This window comes from Mus caroli, chromosome X, assembly GCF_900094665.2.
Source record: "Mus caroli chromosome X, CAROLI_EIJ_v1.1, whole genome shotgun sequence".
Classification (NCBI taxonomy): Eukaryota; Metazoa; Chordata; class Mammalia; order Rodentia; family Muridae; genus Mus; species Mus caroli.
Window position 1 is genome coordinate 148,932,045 of NC_034589.1, and position 13,350 is coordinate 148,945,394.

Below are 13,350 nucleotides of genomic sequence, written 5' to 3' on the forward strand. Positions count from 1 at the left end.
CCCACACACACACACATCGGGACGACCCCCTCGAGGTCCTTCCTGACTGCCTCGTTTGGATGAAGAAGTCTGTTAGGTTGGACAGAGCACACTGAATGAGAACAGTGAAGTCTACTCTGGGAACAGTAGGCAGGAGTGAAAAACTCCCAAGGCTTGCATCTGACCAGAGTGTGGGCAACTGTTACTGCCCCTCCCTTGTTAGAAATCCCCCTGAGAGGACCCTATGACCACTCTGGTTGCTACTTTACAGCCAACAAAACTTCTGGGCACAGAGCATCAGCATCAAGGGGTCCTGTGAAACTGTGCATATAATCTCAGGTATGAATACACCTGCTATGCTTCCTGCTTGGCAAAAGTTATGTGTGAGTCCCCAGTGTAAGACCACTGAGCTATTTTTGTTCAGAGCAAAGACATCAGCTATATTGCTTGCCTTCAATTGGCAGCAGCTATTTTTAGGGCTTTGAGAGTCAGAGAAGGAAGTAGCAGTTGGTGGTCATTTCCAAACCACTAACCATTTTTTTTCTTCTTAGCTAATTTTTCAACCTTGGCCTCCTGCTCAGGAAGAATTTATTGTGTATCTTTTCTATGCAAGGCATCATACAAACTACATAAAATGAATAAATGGTACTGCCGGTGGTGTGACTTAGTGGTAGTTTACGTGGTATTCTCAACTCCCTGGGTTGGATTGCAGCACTGTAAAAGAAAAAAAAATGTTCATAGCACAACACAGTGAATTTTATGAATAACGTATAATAAGTTCAGTGTTTCTTGTTTGAGACATGTTGGGCCAAATGTTGCTTGTAAGCTAGAAATGTCTTGATTTTAAAAATCATATGCATACTCTATATGCATACTCTAATAGCCAGAGTAGTCCAGACAGTACCCCTTAATTACAGCCACTATTATTTCTGCATTGGAATATGAATGTTCACACTAAGCAATAAGTAAAGACTATAAAAAGAGTTTCACATTAGATCAGCTTGTCTTTGCCACCAAAAGAAATTTCTGCAAATGTAGGAGAAACATTTCCATATGTTAATGGCTCTGAGGATTGCTCATAAAGGAATGCAGGGTTTATTTGAGGAAAACACTCCCTCCCCCACCCCTCCTCCACCCCACTGCCAAGCCATAGATGGCAAGGAAGGAGTTCTGCAAGACATGGCACTCCAGTGGAGAGTTGAAGAGGGGGTAAGCAGAGAGAGAGGTTACTCTTTGCTTTTATTCTTAGAATGTAATTACAACTATAAAACGTAAAAATCCCAGTTGAAAATGTTTCTACCCATTACTATGATAGAAAGAGCTGTAAAGAGTCCAAGCTAACCTAGAACTCGCCATGTAGACCAAGCTGGCCTCAAAGTGACCTGCTTTAGCCTCATGCGTGTTGGGATTAAAGGTGTACACCATTATACCCAGAGCTTTCTGTTTATCTTTTCTGAGTTAACACCTTCAACCGTAGAATGGGAATTGGTTATTTTTTTTTTAAATGAATGTCTAGTGTACTCCTAGGGCACATTATGTGCAATCAATATGCAGTGGGTGCTTTTGATACAGACCACATGTTCCTCAGTCCTTTCATGACCATCCTGACCCATGATGCTCCCATTCCTGGAAGGCTTGATACTGCTGCTAATTGTTTTCTGGTCTTTGGACATAATTATGTGTTCCATTGATGTAGTCAGATCCCAAGTACAGAGATTTAGTGCTTCTTTCTTCTTCATCAAGCAATGTCTCCGGCTCAGTATAGTATCCTTCAACCCTTGTTGAAAGAAAATACTTCCTATGAGTTCTGTGGCACCTGAGGGGCACATATGTTGGTCCAGGCTTGCCTTTGCTCAGGAGCAAAACAATCACCATAGCTGTAGAGTTGGACTTTCCTCCCCAACATTTTAATGATTAAAGAGCAGTTGTCTGGCCTTTTAGTTGTATTTATTTTGGGGGTAGGCAGTCAGTGAAAAGGCCCTCATATTTTCTCCCTTTTCCTCTGGATAACCAGAATACTCCAGATAATTCTCCTGGGAAAGTCTGTGAATCTGCAAGTAGACAATTGCACACCCCATCCAGCGCTCCCCTGCATTTATCCTGCTGCAGCAACTATTCACCTGTAGAGGCCTAACTTGCTTAGGGCCTTATCATCTTTTCTGAGTGGTATTAGGTAGGTCCCCTGTGTTCTGTGTTGTTTTTTTTTTTTTAAATCATAATAAAAAATGGATGAGGTAGGTTTCTGTAGTTTGTGCTATATTGTGCCATCTTCTCTAAGTATATGCATGTTTCTGACACATTTTTCAAGTCAATTCTTATAAGCTCTGAACTCAATTTTTATTTTGTTTTTAAGTTGAGATTAGTTTATATTGGTTTCAGAAGTTAGACTTCATTTCATAAGAGTGTCAAGCTGATCGTTATTCTTCCTTTTAGTAGTTTAGTCACATCGTCTAGCATGTCCACTAATATGTTCCTGTATCTGTAAAAGAGAAGACCTTTTCCTGTATGTTATTTGCCAAATCTAGAATACTTGGTGACTGTACATTATTTGAATTTTTAAGGCAAAAAAGGAAAGACCTATGTCTATAAAATAGTCATTTAGCAAGTTTCATATTGAATGTACATTCGAGGAGTCTCTTCAGGAATGTATTGACATTTAGAAAGAATTTTCTAGATTTTTTTAGCCTAGATTTTAAAATGTTGATTTTAATATTTCTTCAGTAATGATTCTGTTTGAAGGCTTCTTAATATATGTGAAGTGTGAAATAGTGGTAAGAGAATATGAACCTGAAAATAGTAGTCAACTTTGTGTTCACAGTAGTTAGAAATTATTGAGTATGATAATTTAGAAGAGAGACTAGGTCAAGAACTACATTGAGATTAGTAACAGTGGAATTCAAACTGAAAACAATAACATAAATAGAATATGGTATATGGAATAAATAGCAGTAGTAAAGACTAACTGTAGAAGAGTGAAAAATAATAGAATTAGCCAGGCGGTGGTGGCGCACACCTTTAGTCCCAGCACTCGGGAGGCAGAGGCAGGAGGATTTCTGAGTTTGAGGCCAGCCTGGTCTACAAAGTTGAGTTCCAGGACACTCAGGGCTACACAGAGAAACCCTGTCTCGGAAAAAAAAAAAGAAAAAAAGAAAACAATAGAATTAAGTCTAGGAAGTAGTATGACAGGAGACTGAGAAAAGACTGGGGTTAAAGTGCTCTGAGTCCTTTATTGCCTTAGAAGAGAGGGTGTAGGAATGAATTATCATGTCTTTTAAGTCAAAAGCTTAAGAATTACCGTTAAGATAATATAAGCAAAGGGCTGAGAACTTAGTGCACTTGATAAGATGCTTGGTGTGTAACCATGAGGGCCCTGGTTCAGGTGTTAGCACTCATGTAAAGGCCAGATGTGGTGATGCATACTTCTAACCCCAATACTGGGAAGGTGGAAATAGGAAGATCATGGGGACTTGTTAGCCAAGCTACCCTCGTCTAATCAGTAAACTTTAGGTCCCAGTGAAAGAGCTTGTTTCAGAAATCAAGGTGAGCTTTGGAAAGAGTCCCCAGAACACATGTGGGCATAACAGCTTCTTCGCAATTCTTTTGTTTTGTATTTTCAGACAGACTTTCTCTGTGTAGTCCTGGCTGTCTTGGAACTCACTCTAGACAAGACTGGCCTCGAACTCAGAGATATGTCTGCTTCTGCCTTCCAAGTGCTGGGATTAAAGGAGTTTGTCACCACTGTCTAGCCTGTTTGTAATTCTCATGTTCAAAAGATAGAGCTGGGATTCTGTATTAGTCAGGGTTCTAAAGTCACAAAATTTATGGAATGTCTCTATATTTTAAGAGAAATTGTTGAAATGACTTAAAGTCTGCAGTCAAACTAACCCAACAATGGGCAGCTGTGAATGGGAAGTCCAAGAATCTAGTAGTTGCTCAGTCCCACAAGGCTAGGTGTTTCAGCTGGTCTTCTGTATACACTGGAATCTTGAAGTAGGTTCCAACAGATGTGCCGGCAAGTTCAAGCAGGCAAAAAAGAAGAGAGCCTTCCCTCTCCCAGTGTCCTTATGTAGGCCTCCAGCAGAAGGTGTGGCCCAAATTAAAGGAGTGTACCACCATGCTTGGACCTAAACTGTTCTTTACTTGGGACTTGCTCTGTCCCAGGCTGGCCTTGAACTCAGAGATCTGCTTGGCCCTGTCTCCTGGGATTAAAGGTGTATATCACCTTTCCTGGGTCTCAGCTTTTCATGGGCTCATAAGGATCCAAAATAGCATCTAGTCATATCTCTCATCTCACAGTGAAAGAACCACAGCTGACACGATCAACATCGTCCTTCTTGTGAGCTGAGAACCACCATAAGTACTCTGGACCAAGTTTCTCAGGACCAAGCTAGGAGGGTGCAGATGAATAGTTTAAGTACATCAGATTGCTGTAAATAATAAGTGAAAACTGTTCCCTGTGTGTCTTAAAATATGAAACTTGAATTAGCTGTTTCTTTAAATATTTCACCAAGTTTAGTTCTGCCATGTTACCCTTTTCATTTGTGCTTATATTTTAAATAATTTAAGGAATTGTAAGACTCGGGGTATCCCTGTGTTGCCTAGGCTGGTCTGAAACTCCTACGCTCAAGTGTTCTCCTTACTTAAACTCACTAGTAGCTGGATTTCTGTAGGTACACACCACTGTGCTTAGCCTGTCTTTTATGTTTAAGTGTGACTATTAATAGTAATATGACATAAAGAGGTTTCCATTAATGTTCATAAAAGGCATGTAAAAAAGTGGATATAGACCCATTGAATATTTTGTGAAGGAAAAATATCCTGTCCTCTCTTTAGAAAAACTAAAAAATTTCAGGAGTCTCATGATCCTTTGTAATTTTGTCTTACCCAGCAAAGTCCACTGTGGACTCTTGGAATCTCTTTTGGAGAGCACAAATCAAGACTACCAAAGATGTTATAGAGGCAGAGGAGGGGTGTCATGAGTTCTAGTCCAGCCAAGGTTACTTATCAACACCCTGTCTGGAAAAAATAAATAAAAACATACAGTGCCTCTGTCACTTGAAGGCAAAACTGAAATTTAAGACATAAAAATCGGTATTGCAAATGCAAGGATCAAATAATGGGTGGGATCTATGTTGTTCCTATTCTGGTAGAACTTTGCTGGCTCTGTATCTAGTAATCTGTGGATACCTGAGACTTCATGGATCAGCCACAGGGTAGTTAATATCTCCCTTGAGTATGAATGTGTTACATAAGTTAACACAACACCAAAGTGAATATTGATATCTCAGTAAACCCCCGCTTCTTACTACAGTGACTAATGAGAGAGTAGCAAAAAAATTAAAATCTCCTAAGAGAGTGATTAGTCATTTGATAGAAGTTAAGTGACCTGGCGCAGTTCCTGTACATTTGGAGGCATCTAAGATGAGTAATAGGATCTGGAATGAAGCAGCTGCCTGACTTATGTTTGTAAAACTAGAGGGGGAGGAGCTAAATACGCACAAAAAGAAAAAAAATGAAGATTGCATACCTCTGATCTGTTAGGTAAAGCAAGAGGCAGCTACATGCAGCAGCTCTGTCTGTGTCTGTCTGTCTCCCCCACCCCCCCTCAGAGAAACACAAATAAAACAACCAACAAAAACCCTATTTTTTTTAATGGATAGGAATATTTTGTTTGAATGTATGTCTGTGCACTAAATGTGTGCCTGGTACCTGAGTAGGCCAGAAGAGGATGTCAATTCCCTGAAGTGACAGCATGTGCTGGGTATTGAACCTGGGTCCTCGTGCTCTTAATTCCTGAATCATCTGTCTAGCCCCAAGAATTCACATTTTCAGTGATATCCTCTGACCTACTTGAAGTTTAGGTATAATTTTACAAAAGCTGGTATGTAGTGAGAATTTTGGTTTTTAGTCCCAGGTGTGGGGATAAAGCTGTTTCAAAGCAGCTGACTATGATTTGCCTCATGCTCTAGCAGGGGCGTGGTTTTGTCAGTTGTAGATCATATTTTTGAGTGTGTAATATTTGGAATTTGGAGGACTTTTCAGAGGATATACAAATGCTAGAGTCTTGATAGAAGGAGCTGGTTGGCCAGTTGGTTGTTGGAAGTTGTTGTTTGCGGTTTGTTAAATAGTAGTGTGCAAAGAGATGAAAAGAAGAAATTAGATATCTTGACTTCAAAGATCAAACTTGCCCCAAGGAATTTGACTTTTCCTAATCAGCAGGAAGTAGTTAAAGGACATTGTTGACCCTTTTCCCCTCTTATTTTTTCTCTCCTACCTAAAGTTAGGGGATTAAAAGAGTAGAAAAGGGGATGGAGAAAGGTGGGAGAAAAAGTGCCAAGGACCAGCCTCTGCTTGGAGAGGAGTTCTGAGGTAGGGTTATCTGGGAGCTGCAAAACAAATGACTCAAAGGCAAATCGTGGGTCCAAGCTGGTAGCCTATGTTCCACTTTCCAGATTGCTTTCTCCAAGTTCTGCTCTCTCTGGAGAGCTCCACCCAGCTCTCTGTGTTCTGTTTGTGTCAGCTCTCCAAGCAGTTCTCTCTTTTATCCTAAAAACTTCTCTGGGATAGCTCATCTCTTGTATATAATAAGCCCAGTCTTTGATTTTACTTATCTATCCAGTCATTTCCTCTTGGTTCCCTTTTGGTTATTCTATAAATAAGCATCTCACCATTCTAGCCCTTCGGTTCTTGGGAGACAGCAAACACTTTTTTTCTTTTAACATTGCAAAAGAACTCAGAGATCTGCCTGCCTCTGATAAGAGAAACACTAAGCTGGATGGGATGGCCTGCAATCAGCACGCCCTAAATCTCTTCCGAGCCTTTCTTAGTATCTTTCTGACCAATTGGCTTACAGTGCAGCTGCTTTTGTTCCTTTCCATTTGTAAGCCTCTCATAATTCATATTGCATCCCTGTTTTTTGAGAAATTATATATTTTTGATTATAAATTACATATTTAGAGTTCCTTTCCATAGCTTTAAGGGCAGCCCTGAAGGTCCCAGCATTTACCATTATGCTGAGACATTAGCTACACCTTTGCCTCCTGGACTCATGCTGTCTCTGATTATTATGGAGTTCTTAAAACGTTAACCTGGAGGACAGTCCTTGGTCCATTATTATACAAACAAGCTGTATGCCCACAGCAGCCATGGACACTCATGGAGGCTCATACCTGCTGGCCCTATCCCAGGAGCAGGAACCAAGTTATTCTGTCCCTACCAAGGCCATGCTGGATCCAAAGGAACACACAAAGAGTGAAAGGTCTAGTAGTCTTAATTACAGATACAATTATTTTAAATATGTTAAAATATATCTAGGGTCTGACAAGATGGCTCAGTGGGTCAAAGTTGCTTGCCACCAAGCCTAACAAGATGAGTTAGCTCTCCCAGACCCAAATGGTGTAAGGAGAGAACACATTCTTGCAAGCTGTCCTCTAACTTCTATAGGCGTGCTAATGTACATGCAATCCTATGCATGCACATATACACATAATAAATACATCAAAACATTATTCCTCACCACTCCCTTTTAATATTTTTAAAGATGGTCTCTGGAATAAAATTCTAGCACAATGAATGAATTTAATGAGTTTTGAGAATTTTGTGGATAGGATTTTCCACTTTTACTTGTTTACTTTACTAGCATGTATAATAATGGTAAGTCATGTATTTTCAGCATTTATTCTAGTCCTTTCTTAGTATTTGAGCTGTACTTTCCTCCCTCAGAACTGAGCAAGACAGACACCCATGCACATGCACACAGCCAAAGGGAAAAATGCCACAGATAGATTTATTGAAGCCTCCAACATCCTTGGGGAAATGACATTGATAATTATTCAGTCAAGGAAGTCTCCACAGAGAAGAGAGCATGAACATGTGTATAGGCCCAAAAGTTTCAGGAATTCCTGTGGATTTGGGGGAAGCTAAAGAGTGAATGCCAGGTGATTGAAAGAGTTAACATGTGACCTCCCCTTTCTCCCTGGAGGCTGGTGGCCACCAGACTGAGGTAACAAAGGGGGCAGAGGTGGAGGGCAACATTCGGACAGCAGTGAGTAGGATGGAGTGACCTCCAGAGACTGCTGCAGGGAGATGAGGCTATTGTTTCAGAGATAGGGTATATAATGGCTTTTGGATGATACGAGTGGAAAGGGCTAATTGGTTATAACATCAATCAAGTGGGAAGGGCTTCTTGGCTATAATATAGCACCTAATTATGATGCAGGTATGGAGCCAGAGCAGTATGTGTGTGCTGAGTTATGCAGCCTTGCAGAGAGCACTGTGTAAGGTCACTTCAGACAAGGCCAGCCAGCTATGTTCAGGAGCACTCTCCAGACAGAGACAGACAGAGACAGGGAAGCCCCATCCCCCACTTTGTGCCAAGGTCAGAAAGCCATCTAGTCATGGGGGACTGCTGTCTTAATAATGAGGTTCCCTAACATCTCCCTCTGTTTTTTTATAATGAAGGGGTGTTATCATGGACTTTAAATGCCTTATAACCTGTATCAGAGGGGTCCAGGGTCTGAGAGTGGACCATAACTTGGTTGGTGGTGATTCTAGCAGTGGTGGTAATCTGTTGTCAGAGAAATTATATAAGGTAGGGAGGAGCAAGCATCAGAATAAAACATAGTATAAGGGCTCATGAGGGATAACTGCCAAGAAAAGAAGGGGTTATTAAAGGAACTTAATTGTTCAGTGGATTGAAACCTTGAGAACAGGTCTTTATGGAGTTGTTTTTTTCTTTTGCTTTTTTGAGGGGAGGGGGTTAGCATTGGTCTCAACAACATTTGATTCATTCACATAAAAGCAACATTCTTCCCCCAATATCAAGCAAGTTCCCCCATGTTCAGCAGTTATTAGATCTAGTGCTTTCCCATTTTCGAGCACAACCCCAGCAAGAAAGTTTATCTGTCACTGGTGGAATTCAGGACTGGGAGTTGTAGATGTCTTCCCTGAGCAAGCTTGTCTCAAAAGTCTCCAGCCAGGTGATGTGTCTGGACAATGGCAGCTATTACTGCTCCGGCAGATCTAAGGGAGGTGACAAGTCCTATTCCTGCTAGCAAGGGGATGAATATCTCTTGTTTCTGTCTGATTTGTAGCAGTAGTGCTACCTTCTCTTCCTCAAAGAGACAAACCTGTGGAATAATCACAACAGGGGTACAAAATCCTGGCAGGGGGATAAGTTTATGCAGGGGGGTTATCTTTCCCTTACACCAAAGGAAGAAAAGGGGTGATGTACAAGTCAAGCTGGTGACAGTCTCATTGGCAGCACTTTGGTGGTCTGTAGGCCTAGAAGATTGAGGAGTAGTGTAGATATTTGATCAAAAGGGAAAAGCCATGAAGGTCTGTCTCTTGGTTGGCTTTATCACAGAAGTATTTGTGGGTATTGCAGCAAGCAGGGGGTGGGTGCTAGAGGCAAAAAGAAACAGGCATTTGGGTGTGTGGTGAACAGGAGAAAGTCAACAACATATTGAATGCATTGACTATTGCAGGATGCTATTGATTTTGATCCTTCCCTATTGTTTCCTGTAGAACAATAAGTTAGTACAGGCTTAGCTGTGAGTACAAGCTGTTGGTAGATACAAAGGTCAACAGAGGGGTTGGTATCAAAGGGAGCATAAAGTTTACCCATCACCCCATTTCCACCATTCATTCCAAGGTTCTTCAGTGTTTATCTAAATGTGGTTAGCATTAAGATCTTTAGAGTGGTGTAATCTGTGGTGTGGGATGTCCCATGCTTCCTTGTTTCTAACTTACAGGACCAATACAGACAATTCTCAGACGTATTAACATCCTTAAAATATGATGGGTCTGATTGTCAGAAAGAAAAGCAGGCAGAGAAAGGAAAAGGAGGCAACCAGTCCTTAAGTGGAGAATGGTCAGGCAAGATTACTGCTATTGTTTTGAGGAGATACAAACTCCACATGTCCTGGGAGTCACTATTTGGGCGCCAATACCACATGAGTTTGGAGTGGCAATATAAATGATTTCAACTCTGTCTGAAGGACAGTGGAGAATTTTGAGTAGGGTAGCAAAGTGAAGATTTTAGGTCTTTCTGTGACTACCTTTTACCGAGGTTGGATCATAAGGAACTAGTAGTATAAGCAAGGACAACATCTAATAAAGAGCTTTATTCGTTTTGAGTAGGTAGAAGAAAGAGAATGTGTATTCTCCATGCCATATCTAGTGTGTAGATGTTGACATTCATCTGTGTGACCTCACTGAGTGGAGTGCAGACTGGTATACATTAGTATGTCAATGTTACCATCAGGCATATGTATATTCTGCCTTACTTTTGGCTCAGTCTTGCATTGACATTGAGGCAATTGTGCTTCTTTGTATTAAGCCCCTTGTACTGATCTCATCTTGCCTCAACATATCATCAAATAAAGTTTTTACACTGTCTAGTTCAGTATGTAGGCATTTATTGTTGTGTTTGTCAGGATTTTTTTGTTGTTGCAGATGACAGAAGCTCACCTCAAATAGCCTTATAACACAAATGAGAGTATATTGCACAAGTAACTACAAAGTGCAGGAAGTTGTTCTGGTTTCAGGCATGGCTGGATTCAGGAGCTCAAGGGATAAAATTTTACATTGCATGGCTTTGTTTTACTTTATTCTCTTATCAATCTTAGATTAGTTGTCTCTGTCACTATGACATATTGGGAAAATTAAACATTTAAAAAAAGGATTATTTGACCCTAGTTTTAGAAATTCCAACCCTGCAGTCATAGCCTCATTGCTGAGGGCCTATAACAGCATAGTGTATCTTGGTAGGAACAACATTGGAGCTGTGCACCTCATGGCTAAGAATTGGGGAAAAGGGCAGAGAGAGGTGCTCATATCCTAATGTCTCCTTTAAGGTCTTAACCTCAAGAACCTAACTTCCGTTCATTAAGCCCCACCTTCTAACGATTCTACCTTCTCTCAGTAATGCCACAGATGATGGTTTTGTTTCTGTGATTTAAAAAAAAAAAAACTGGCAAAAAGCAACTAAGGGAGAAACCATTTTTATTTTAGGTCACAAAGCCAGTTTACAGCAGGGAAGTAAGTCAAAGTAGCAGGATGTTAGAATGCTTAGTCACATCACATCCATGGTAATGAGCAGAAAAAAAAAATAGATGTGGTCAAACTCTATTTGTGCTTACTGAAATTTCTCTACTCTTAAAAACAGCTCAGGATTCGAGGCCAGCCTGGTCTACAGAGTGAGTTCCAGGATAGCCAGGGCTACACGGAGAAACCCTGTCTCAAAACAAACAAACAACTAGAACCAGCTCAGGAGCCCTGCCTATGGAAAGATGTATCTCTCATTGAGATTCTCTTCCCAGGTAATTCTAGATTGTGGCCACTTGACAAGGATAACCATCACAATTGGGAACTGAGCTTGCTAGTATGAGTCTCCTAATTCTGGAAGCTACTATGTATGAGGAAAGGAATGGGAGTTGTAGAGAATCTAACCCAGGGATGTATGTATGCTAAGGAGGTGTTCTACCACTGTGCCACACCCTGCCCTTCTTCTGTTAAGATAACCTTAGCTTTGTGGTATTGGCACCCCCACAGTTAGTTGGTTGCTGTTAAAAGCTAACTGTTTTACAGTTAAGTTTTCATATACATAATTACAAGAGCAGGCTATGTCTCTGGGTCACAGGGTAGCTGCTGGAGTAGGGAGCAATTTGGAAGAGAAGGGAGGCTCTGTGTAAAGATTTGTTGGGATCCTGAGGGTGGGAGTACATGTGTAAAGGGAGCTGAGTTATTTCAGATGTGGGAGTGATGGGTAATAAAATTAGTTCAGCAAGCTTTAGTAAACCCAGGAGCCCAATAAATAAATCCTTGTTGAATTCAATCTAGTTTGCTTTAGTCTTTGGTCTAAGTTCATAAGTGTTCTGCAGTTGTAGCATTAGCTCAGCATCCACATTACAGAGCTTTCCTGTCCCTCCCTTCACTCCCATACCCTCTGAGGAGCAGAGTATGTCACTGTTTCAGCATCTCTGTTCTCCTATGTTGTTCAACTCTATTCCATCCTTGGCTTTTGAGAATCATTGTGGGATTGCCAGTAGCCAAGAAGACTGTGTAAACATTGTTTCTTAGCTTGGGTGAAGATTTTATCCTTTGTCTTTTACCAGAACAAAAACATAGTGTTGAATATGTTTTAAGAGTATATGTACCAATCTAGGCAGTCATGTACTCTGGCTTCTCTGGTCACCCGCCAGCATTGTACCCTAACTCCCAGTTAAATTTCCTACCTCCTCAACCTCAGCTTCTGACCTGCAAAGGTACTAGTTTATTATCTCAACTCTGAGTTGAGCATTAAGCTGTATCTTACTTTTGAAGCAGCTCCCTGCTTACCTACATTTCTACTTCTAGAGCAAAACCTAATTTTCCCAGTTGAATCATTTCCAAAGTTTATGCTCTGCATGTTTGACTGGCTTCTTCAGGGTCCTAGGACCTCAGCAGAAGAGCATGCATGCTAATGGAACAATCTCTAGTCAATGGTAAGCATCTAGTGTTAGCTGGGCATATTACAGGTATTCATAGAAATAGGATGTGTACTTTAAGTATCTTTGGAAAATATTTCATTCTATAAGTCAGTAGAGCCAGCACATTCATTCTATATTTATTCAGTATCTAAATGGGCCAGGGTTTCACTAGAGCAGTAACTTTATCTTTAGGATGCTTATATTATGGGATTGAAGTATAAGATTGTATCAGAAAACTAACCAATGGCCTGGTCAGAATATTCAATATAGTTGAGAAGGCAAACTGGTCTGCCAGTATGAGATTTCAATTGAAGTCCATTTTTTGCCTGTTTTTTAAAAGGACTTTCCCTTCTCCTATGGACTATTTTTAGATCTTTGTCAAGACTCAGTTTGCTATATTCCCATGGTCTTGATTCTGAAGTCTAGTCTGTTCCATCCATCTGTGTATCTATTCCTCTACCTTTTGTTAGATCACACATATTTAAGATTGTTACACCTTTATGGAGAACTGACTGTTGTGGGTAGTTATCTGTCTGCCCCACTGCCATGAGACTGGACAACATTTTAGATACAGCCTGCTCAGTATCATGTGTTCCTAGAAGAAAACAGTGAAATCACATCTGACTAAGGGTAATTGCAAATCATTTATGAGAAAGAAATATTTGGCATTTAGAAGCCAGTGAAATTTCAGTACTCTTTATTACCAGAGCATAGGGGGTCAAGCTCTGGGATTAATGTAGTCAAAACCTTTGAGCTTTGTTCTTTTTTCCCCACAAATTTCCATTTCAAAAGAAATGGAAAATGTAAAAGAGGCAAATCAATGACTTGGTGCAAGGCTGGACATTCTTTATGCAAGGTACATAGAGTTTGGTAGAGTAAGGCAGAAAGATTTCTATGAGTG

General features: G+C 40.6%; 1 protein-coding gene across 4 annotated transcripts in view; it reads left to right on the forward strand.

Moving 5' to 3' along the window:
- Positions 1 to 13,350, forward strand: part of Phka2 (phosphorylase kinase regulatory subunit alpha 2) — a 77,275-nt gene that overhangs the window by 1,022 nt on the left and 62,903 nt on the right. The window lies entirely within an intron of this gene.